This window comes from Pristiophorus japonicus, chromosome 30, assembly GCF_044704955.1.
Source record: "Pristiophorus japonicus isolate sPriJap1 chromosome 30, sPriJap1.hap1, whole genome shotgun sequence".
NCBI lineage: Eukaryota > Metazoa > Chordata > Chondrichthyes > Pristiophoridae > Pristiophorus > Pristiophorus japonicus.
The window spans coordinates 14,091,945-14,100,711 of NC_092006.1; positions in this window are offsets into that span (position 1 = coordinate 14,091,945).

Here is an 8,767-nt window from a genome sequence, read left to right on the forward strand (position 1 = left end):
ACTGCCCCATGTCCTAACTCGCACCGAGTCCCGCTCATCCATCACCCCCTGTGCTCGCTGCCCCCGTGTCCTAACTCGCACTGAGTCCCACTCACCCATCACCCCCTGTGCTCACTGCCCCCGTGTCCTAACTCGCACCGAGTCCCACTCACCCATCACCCCCTGTGCTCACTGCCCCCGTGTCCTAACTCGCACCGAGTCCCACTCACCCATCACCCCCTGTGCTCGCCGACCTCCATTGGCTCCCGGTTAAGCAACGCCTCGATTTCAAAATTCTCATCCTGGTTTAGAAATCCCTCCATGGCCCTCGCCCCCTCTCTATCTCTGTAACCTCCTCCAGCCCCTACACCCCTCCCTATCTCTGTAACCCCCTCCAGCCCCACAACCCCCGAGAATCTCTGCGCTCCTCTAACTCTGCCCTCCTGACCATCCCTGATTATAATCGCTCCACCATCGGTGGCCGTGCCTTCAGCTGCCTGGGCCCCAAGCTCTGGAACTCCCTCCCTAAACCTCTCCGCCTCTCTCTCCTCCTTCAAGACGCTCCTTAAAACCGACCTCTTGGTCACCTGCGCTTATTTCTCCTTATGTGGCTTGGTATCAAATGCATTTATTGTGTCTGATCATCATCATCATAGGCAGTCCCTCGAATCGAGGATGACTTGCTTCCACGTAAAAAAGTTCACAGGTGTTTCAATGAAGGACCTAATATTCCGGATCCCGAACTCCATCCTGAAGGGTGGAAGATGCCTGTGGGTGGATTGTTTTAACGTGGGGTGACCGTTGTACACCAGGTACCACACGGGGCTTGACAGAGCGAGGTCTTGGTCCAGGGGCAAGGGTTAACCAGGACGACTGGAGATCAGCTCTGCTGCACGGACCCAGTGCGCCCACATATCGCACAGTGTGGGCTGGGCCCGTGCTGCCCCTGGGCCCTCGCCTCTTCTAGGCCCCGAACCCGCGCCTCTCCCGGGCCCCAATAACCGCTCCTGTGAAGCGCCTTGGGACGTTTTACCACATTGAAGGCGCTATATAAACGCAGGTTGTTGGTATCGTAAACCCCGCACATGGCAAATGCTGCTCAACTCACGCGCTCCAAATTGCGAGCAGAGAATTGGTTCCCGCCTCGAGGGAGTGTTTGGGGATGACGGACCCTCGCTTGCTCCGGAGAGTGTGACCACACGATCACCGCCGGCAGCCCCAGCAAACCCGCGGCGTGGAATCAGCGTCGCCACTCGGCTCAGACCCTCCCCCGCGTTCACCTCGCTGGAACGAAGCCCATTCACCCAAAGCCCTGGCTCAGTGGGTCCCTCGCTCGCTCTCTCCCTCGCCCCGGAGTCAGAAGGTCGTGGGTTCGAGTCCCACTCCAGAGACTCGAGCCCACAATCCAGGCCGACACTCCCAGTGCAGTACTGAGGGAGCGCCGCACTGTCGGAGGGGCAGTACTGAGGGAGCGCCGCACTGTCGGAGGGGCAGTACTGAGGGAGCGCCGCACTGTCGGAGGGGCGGTACTGAGGGAGCGCCGCACTGTCGGAGGGGCGGTACTGAGGGAGCGCCGCACTGTCGGGGGGGCGGTACTGAGGGAGCGCCGCACTGTCGGAGGGGCAGTACTGAGGGAGCGCCGCACTGTCGGAGGGGCAGTACTGAGGGAGAGCTGCACTGTCGGAGGGGCAGTACTGAGGGAGCGCCGCACTGTCGGAGGGGCGGTACTGAGGGAGCGCCGCACTGTCGGAGGGGCGGTACTGAGGGAGCGCCGCACTGTCGGAGGGGCAGTACTGAGGGAGCGCCGCACTGTCGGAGGGGCAGTATTGAGGGAGCGCCGCACTGTCGGAGGGGCAGTACCGAGGGAGTGCCGCACTGTCGGAGGGGCGGTACTGAGGGAGCGCCGCACTGTCGGAGGGGCAGTACTGAGGGAGCCCCGCACTGTCGGAGGGACGGTACTGAGGGAGCCCCGCACTGTCGGAGGTGCTGTCTTTTGGATGAGACGTTAAACCGAGGCCCCGTCTGCCCTCTCGGGTGGATGTGAAAGATCCCGGGGCCACTATTGGAAGAAGAGCAGGGGGAGTTCTCCCCGGTGTCCTGGGGCCAATATTTATCCCTCAACCAACATCACTAAAACAGATGATCCGGGTCATTATCACATTGCTGAGTGTGGGAGCTTGCTGTGCGCAAATTGAGCTGCCGCGTTTCCCACAATACAACAGTGACCGCACTCCAAAAGTACTTAATTGGCTGTAAAGCGCTTTGGGACGTCCGGTGGTCGTGAAAGGCGCCATATAAATGCAAGTCTTTCTCCCTCATGTGTTTATCCAGCCTCCCCTTAAATGCCTCGATACTATTTGCCTCGACCCCTCCCTGTGGCAGTGAGTTCCACATTCTCACCACTCTCTGGGTAAAGAAGTTTCTCCTGAATTCCCCGTTGGGTTTATCAGTGACTGTCTGATATTGATGGCCCCCAGTTCTGGTCTCCCCAACAAGGGGAAACATCTTCTCTACGTCTACCCGATCGAACCCTTTCATCATCTTTAAAGATCTTTATTGGGTCACCCCCATCTCTTTTTGAGACAAAACAGCACCAGTATTATTTATCACCATTCCAAAGGCACTTCACTGAAGTGTGAGGTAACCATGGGAACCGAGACAAAGATATTCGGGACAGGTGACCAAGAGGTGGTTTTTCAAGACAGTCTTGAAGGAGGAGAGAGAGGCGGAGAGGTTTAGGGAGGGAGTTCCAGAGCTTGGGGCCCAGGCAGCTGAAGGCACGGCCACCGATGGTGGAGCGATTATAATCAGGGATGGTCAGGAGGAGAGAATTAGAGGAGCACAGGTATCTCGGGGGGTTGTGGGGCTGGAGGAGGTTACAGAGATAGGGAGGGGTGTCGGGGCTGGAGGTGGTTACAGAGATAGGGAGGGGTGTCGGGGCTGGAGGTGGTTACAGAGATAGGGAGGGGTGTAGAGGCTGGAGGGGGTTACAGGATAGGGAGGGGTGTAGGGGCTGGAGGAGGTTACAGAGATAGGTAGGGGTGTAGGGGCTGGAGGGGGTTACAGGATAGGGAGGGGTGTAGGGGCTGGAGGAGGTTACAGAGATAGGTAGGAGTGTAGGGGCTGGAGGGGGTTACAGAGATAGGTAGGGGTGTAGGGGCTGGAGGGGGTTACAGGATAGGGAGGGGTGTAGGGGCTGGAGGAGGTTACAGAGATAGGGAGGGGGTGTAAGGTCTGGAGGAGGTTACAGAGATAGGGAGGGGTGTAGGGGCTGGAGGGGGTTACAAAGATAGGGAGGGGACAACCCCCAGAGATCTCTGCGCTCCTCTAATTCTGCCCTCCTGACTATCCCTGATTATAATCGCTCCACCAGCTGCCTGGGCCCCAAGCTCTGGAACTCCATCCCTAAACCTCCCCGCCTCTCTCTCCTCCTTCTTTAAGATGCTCCTTAAAACCGACCTCTCTGATGAAGTGCATGGTCGTCTGTCCTAATATCTCGTTATAAGAACATCAGAAATAGGAGCAGGAGTCGGCCATTCGGCCCCTCGAGCCTGCTCCGCCATTTAATACGATCATGGCTGATCCGATCATGGACTCAGCTCCACTTCCCTGCCCGTCCCCTTATCCCCTTATCGTTTAAGAAACTGTCTATTTCTGTCTTAAATTTATTCAATGTCCCGGCTTCCACAGCTCTCTGAGGCAGCGAATTCCACAGATTTACAACCCTCTGAGTGAAGAAATTTCTCCTCATCTCAGTTTTAAATGGGCGGCCCCTTATTCTAAGACCATGCCCCCTAGTTCTAGTCTCCCCCATCAGTGCAAACATCCGCTCTGCATCCACCTTGTCAAGCCCCCCTCATAATCTTATACGTTTCGATAAGGTCACCTCTCATTCTTCTGAACTCCAATGAGTAGAGGCCCAACCTCCTCAACCTTTCCTCATAAGTCAACCCCCTCATCTCAAAGGTGCTAGAAAATGCAAGTTTGAGTTGTAAACATTGGCACTCTCCACCCCACCGGCCCATACATGGACAACACTGCGGTCAATCAGGGAAATACTCGCTCAGTGCTGGGCTGGGAGTGCAGGCCTGGCTGACAGGCCTCAAGGCCTACATGTGGACCTCGAGCCCGCGAGCTCCTGACTCAGGAGTGACGTGCTGAATCAAGCCGACACCTCAGAAAGATCAGAACAATGAGCCCTTTATTGTTTCCAACACCTGGGGCCGATTGTGCAGCTTCTAATTCCAATCGTGAGGTGTTTTTTGGGAATGAGTCAATGGAAGAGTGTCAACAACATTTGGCCTCGCTGGGAGAATTACCTCAGAGTCTGTTGTTGAACCGAATCCAGCCTCGAGATCTCCACCTTGTTTTTCACCATTCCAATGATCTGCTAGAAAAACATTTTAGTTTTTTGTGGATTTATCTCACTGTGCGTTTGAGAAAAAAAAATCCCAACAAAAACTCCCATTTCTATCGAGCCATAGGCGTCAGTGGGTGGCTCTTTGTCTCTCTCTCTCGCCTGAGTCAGAAGGTCATGGGTTCGAGTCCCACTCCAGGGGCTTGAGCACAGAAATCCAGGCCGACACTCCCAGTGCAGGACTGAGGGAGCGCCGCACTGTCGGAGGGGCGGTACTGAGGGAGCGCCGCACTGTCGGAGGGGTGGTACTGAGGGAGTGTCGCACTGTCGGAGGGGCGGTACTGAGGGAGAGCCGCACTGTCGGAGGGGCGGTACTGAGGGAGCGCCGCACTGTCGGAGGGGCAGTACTGAGGGAGCGCCGCACTGTCAGAGGGGCGGTACTGAGGGAGAGCCGCACTGTCGGAGGGGCAGTACTGAGGGAGCGCCGCACTGTCGGAGGGGCGGTACTGAGGGAGCGCCGCACTGTCGGAGGGGCGGTACTGAGGGAGCGCCGCACTGTCGGAGGGGCGGTACTGAGGGAGCGCCGCACTGTCGGAGGGGCTGTACTGAGGGAGCGCCGCACTGTCGGAGGGGCCGTCTTTCAGATGAGACGTTAAACCGAGGCCCCGTCTGCCCTCTCGGGTGGATGTAAAAGATCCCGGGGCCACTATTGGAAGAAGAGCAGGGGGAGTTCTCCCCGGTGTCCTGGGGCCAATATTTATCCCTCGACCAACATCACTAAAACAGATGATCTGGGTCATTATCACATCGCTGTGTGTGGGAGCTTGCTGTGCACAAATTGGCGTTTCCCACAATACAACAGTGAGCACACTCCAAAAGTACTTCATTGGCTGTGAAGCACTTTAGGACGTCCGGTGGGTGTGAAAGGCGCTATATAAATGCAATGCTTTCTTTCTTTAGTCCATGCCCTCAGGGAACCTCTGAGATTCGTAGAATCAGAACCTCACGGCACAGGAGGATCCCATTGGGCCCATGGATCACGTGCTGTGCCGGCTCTGTGACAGAGCGATCCAATCAGTCCCACTCCCTCCTGCTCTTTCCCCACAGCCCGGCACATTTCCCCCCACCCAGTATTTACCCAATTCCCCCGTTTGAAAGTCCCGATTGAATCTGCTCCCACCGCCCTTTCAGGCAGCGCGTTCCCGATCACAACAACTCGCTGCGTCAAAACACATTCTCCCCATCTCCCCCTCTGGTTCCATCGCCGATTATCATCAATCTGTGTCCCTCTGGTTACCCACCCTCCTGCCCCCGGGAACAGTCTCTCCTGATTTACTCCTCAAAAACCCTCGTGATAGTGAACCCCTCGATTAAATCTCCAGCAAATCTTTGAGCCCTTCAGAAGTTTGCAGGGTGAGGGTATGGAGGGATATTGGATTCATCAAACACTCCCAGGGCAGGTACAGCACGGGGTTAGATACAGAGTAAAGCTCCCTCTACACTGTCCCATCAAACACTCCCAGGGCAGGTACAGCACGGGGTTAGATACAGAGTAAAGCTCCCTCTACACTGTCCCCATCAAACACTCCCAGGGCAGGTACAGCACGGGGTTAGATACAGAGTAAAGCTCCCTCTACACTGTCCCATCAAACACTCCCAGGACAGGTACAGGGGGTGAGATACAGAGTAAAGCTCCCTCTACACTGTCCCATCAAACGCTCCCAGGACAGGTACAGGGGGTTAGATACAGAGTAAAGCTCCCTCTACACTGTCCCATCAAACACTCCCAGGGCAGGTACAGCACGGGTTAGATACAGAGTAAAGCTCCCTCTACACTGTCCCATTAAACACTCCCAGGGCAGGTACAGCACGGGGTTAGATACAGAGTAAAGCTCCCTCTACACTGTCCCATCAAACACTCCCAGGGCAGGTACAGCACGGGTTAGATACAGAGTAAAGCTCCCTCTACACTGTCCCATCAAACACTCCCAGGGCAGGTACAGCACGGGGTTAGCTACAGGGTAATTAGAATGCCCGTTTCCTGTTCTAATGTCCTTATTCCCCCAACAGCCCTAGTTGAGGAAGTTGTGACAGATGATTGGTCCATTATTACGGCACATTTTCGAGCAGTGGGATTCGGTTGTGACCAAGTAATATTGTCCTTACAGGTTCCAGGTCGGAGACTTTGATGCGTTGACTGAAACGAGATTTGCCTTTGAAAAAATGGTCCTCTCCCAGCTTGCCCCTTGCCCCCTTCTTCGACCCTTGACCCCATTACACAAGTAGACCGCCTATTCCCACCTCCGTAACATCGCCCGTCCCGCCCCCTGCCTCAGCTCATCCGCTGCTGAAACCCTCATCCGTGCCCTCGTTACCTCCAGACTTGACTATTCCAACGCTCTCCTGGCTGGGCACTCACATTCTACGTAAACTAGAGGTGATCCAAAACTCGGCTGCCCCCGTGTCCTAACTCGCACCGAGTCCAGCTCACCCATCACCCCCTGTGCTCACTGCCCCCGTGTCCTAACTCGCACCGAGTCCCGCTCACCCATCACCCCCTGTGCTCACTGCCCCCGTGTCCTAACTCGCACCGAGTCCCACTCACCCATCACCCCCTGTGCTCACTGCCCCGTGTCCTAACTCGCACTGAGTCCCACTCACCCATCACCCCCTGTGCTCACTGCCCCGTGTCCTAACTCGCACCGAGTCCCGCTCACCCATCACCCTCTGTGCTCGCTGCCCTGTGTCCTAACTCGCACCGAGTCCCACTCACCCATCACCCCCTGTGCTCACTGCCCCCGTGTCCTAACTCGCACCGAGTCCCGCTCGCCCATCACCCCCTGTGCTCGCTGCCCCCGTGTCCTAACTCGCACCGAGTCCCGCTCACCCATCACCCTCTGTGCTCGCTGCCCCGTGTCCTAACTCGCACCGAGTCCCACTCACCCATCACCCCCTGTGCTCGCTAACCTACATTGGCTCCTGGTTAAGCAATGCCTCGATTTCAAAATGTTCATCCTTGTTTACAAATCCCTCCCTGGCCCTCGCCCTCTCCCTATCTCTGTAACCTCCTCCAACCCCTACACCCCTCCCTATCTCTGTAACCTCCTCCAGCCCCTACACCCCTCCCTATCTCTGTAACCTCCTCCAGCCCCTACACCCCTCCCTATCTCTGTAACCTCCTCCAGCCCCTACACCCCTCCCTATCTCTGTAACCTCCTCCAGCCCCACAACCCCCCCGAGATCTCTGCGCTCCTCCAATTCTGCCCTCATGACCATCCCTGATTATAATCGCTCCACCATCGGTGGCCGTGCCTTCAGCTGCCTGGGCCCCAAGCTCTGGAACTCCCTCCCTAAACCTCTCCGCCTCTCTCTCCTCCTTCAAGACGCTCCTTAAAACCGACCTCTTTGACCCAGCTTTTGGTCACCTGTCCCTAATATCTCCTTATGCGGCTCGGTGTCTAATTTATATCGCGCAGTACTCCTGTGAAGCGCCTCGGTACGTTTCACTACGTTAAAGGCGCTATATAGATGCAGGGTGTTGTTGAAGCACAAAGAGGCGATCCCGCCCACCACAACCTCCGACCCAGAAAGCACTTTGCACTTTGGTGTCGTCACATGACCGTTTGCACGCCTGGCCGCCACTTTGTTTTGATGCGCTCGCGCGAGGAATATTTTTTTCTTGCCCGATCCGACTCTTGTTCGCGCAGTCGCGCAAGGGGTTTACGTTTCGAGCCAGCGTCGCGCCCCCGATTTATTTTCTTGCCCACCTCCAACTCCCGCTCCCCTGACGCCCCCCCCCCCCGGACCCCTGCCCCTGTCCTCTTCGACACGCGGCAATGCCCGAGAAGGCCTCTTGGTCCACACAAGGCCTCCCCAGCTGTGCGTAGATCGTAAGAACACAAGAAATAGGAGCAGGAGTCGGCCATTCGGCCCCTCGAGCCTGCTCCGCCATTCAATAAGATCACGGCTGATCTTCGACCTCAACTCCACTTTCCCGCCCGATCCCTCGATTCTCCGAGAGTCCAAAACCCTACCGCTCTCAGCCTTGAATATACTCAACGACTGAGCCTCCACAGCCCTCTGGGGCAGAGAATCCCAAAGATTCACCCCACTCTGAGTGAAGAAATTCCTCCTCATCTCAGTCCTCAATGGCCGAGCCCTTATCCTGAGACTGTGTGACCCCCTGGTTCTAGACTCCCCAGCCCAGGGGGAAACATCTACCCTGCATCTACCCTGTCGAGCCCTGTCAGAATTGTGTGTGTTTCAATGAGATCACCTCTCATTCTTCTAAACTCCAGAGAATATCGGCCCAGTCTGCTCAATCTCTCCTCATAGGACAATCCCCCCATCCCAGGAATCAGTCTGGTGAACCTTCGCTGCACTCCCTCTGTGGCGAGTATATCCTTCCTTAGGTAAGGAGACCAGAACTGT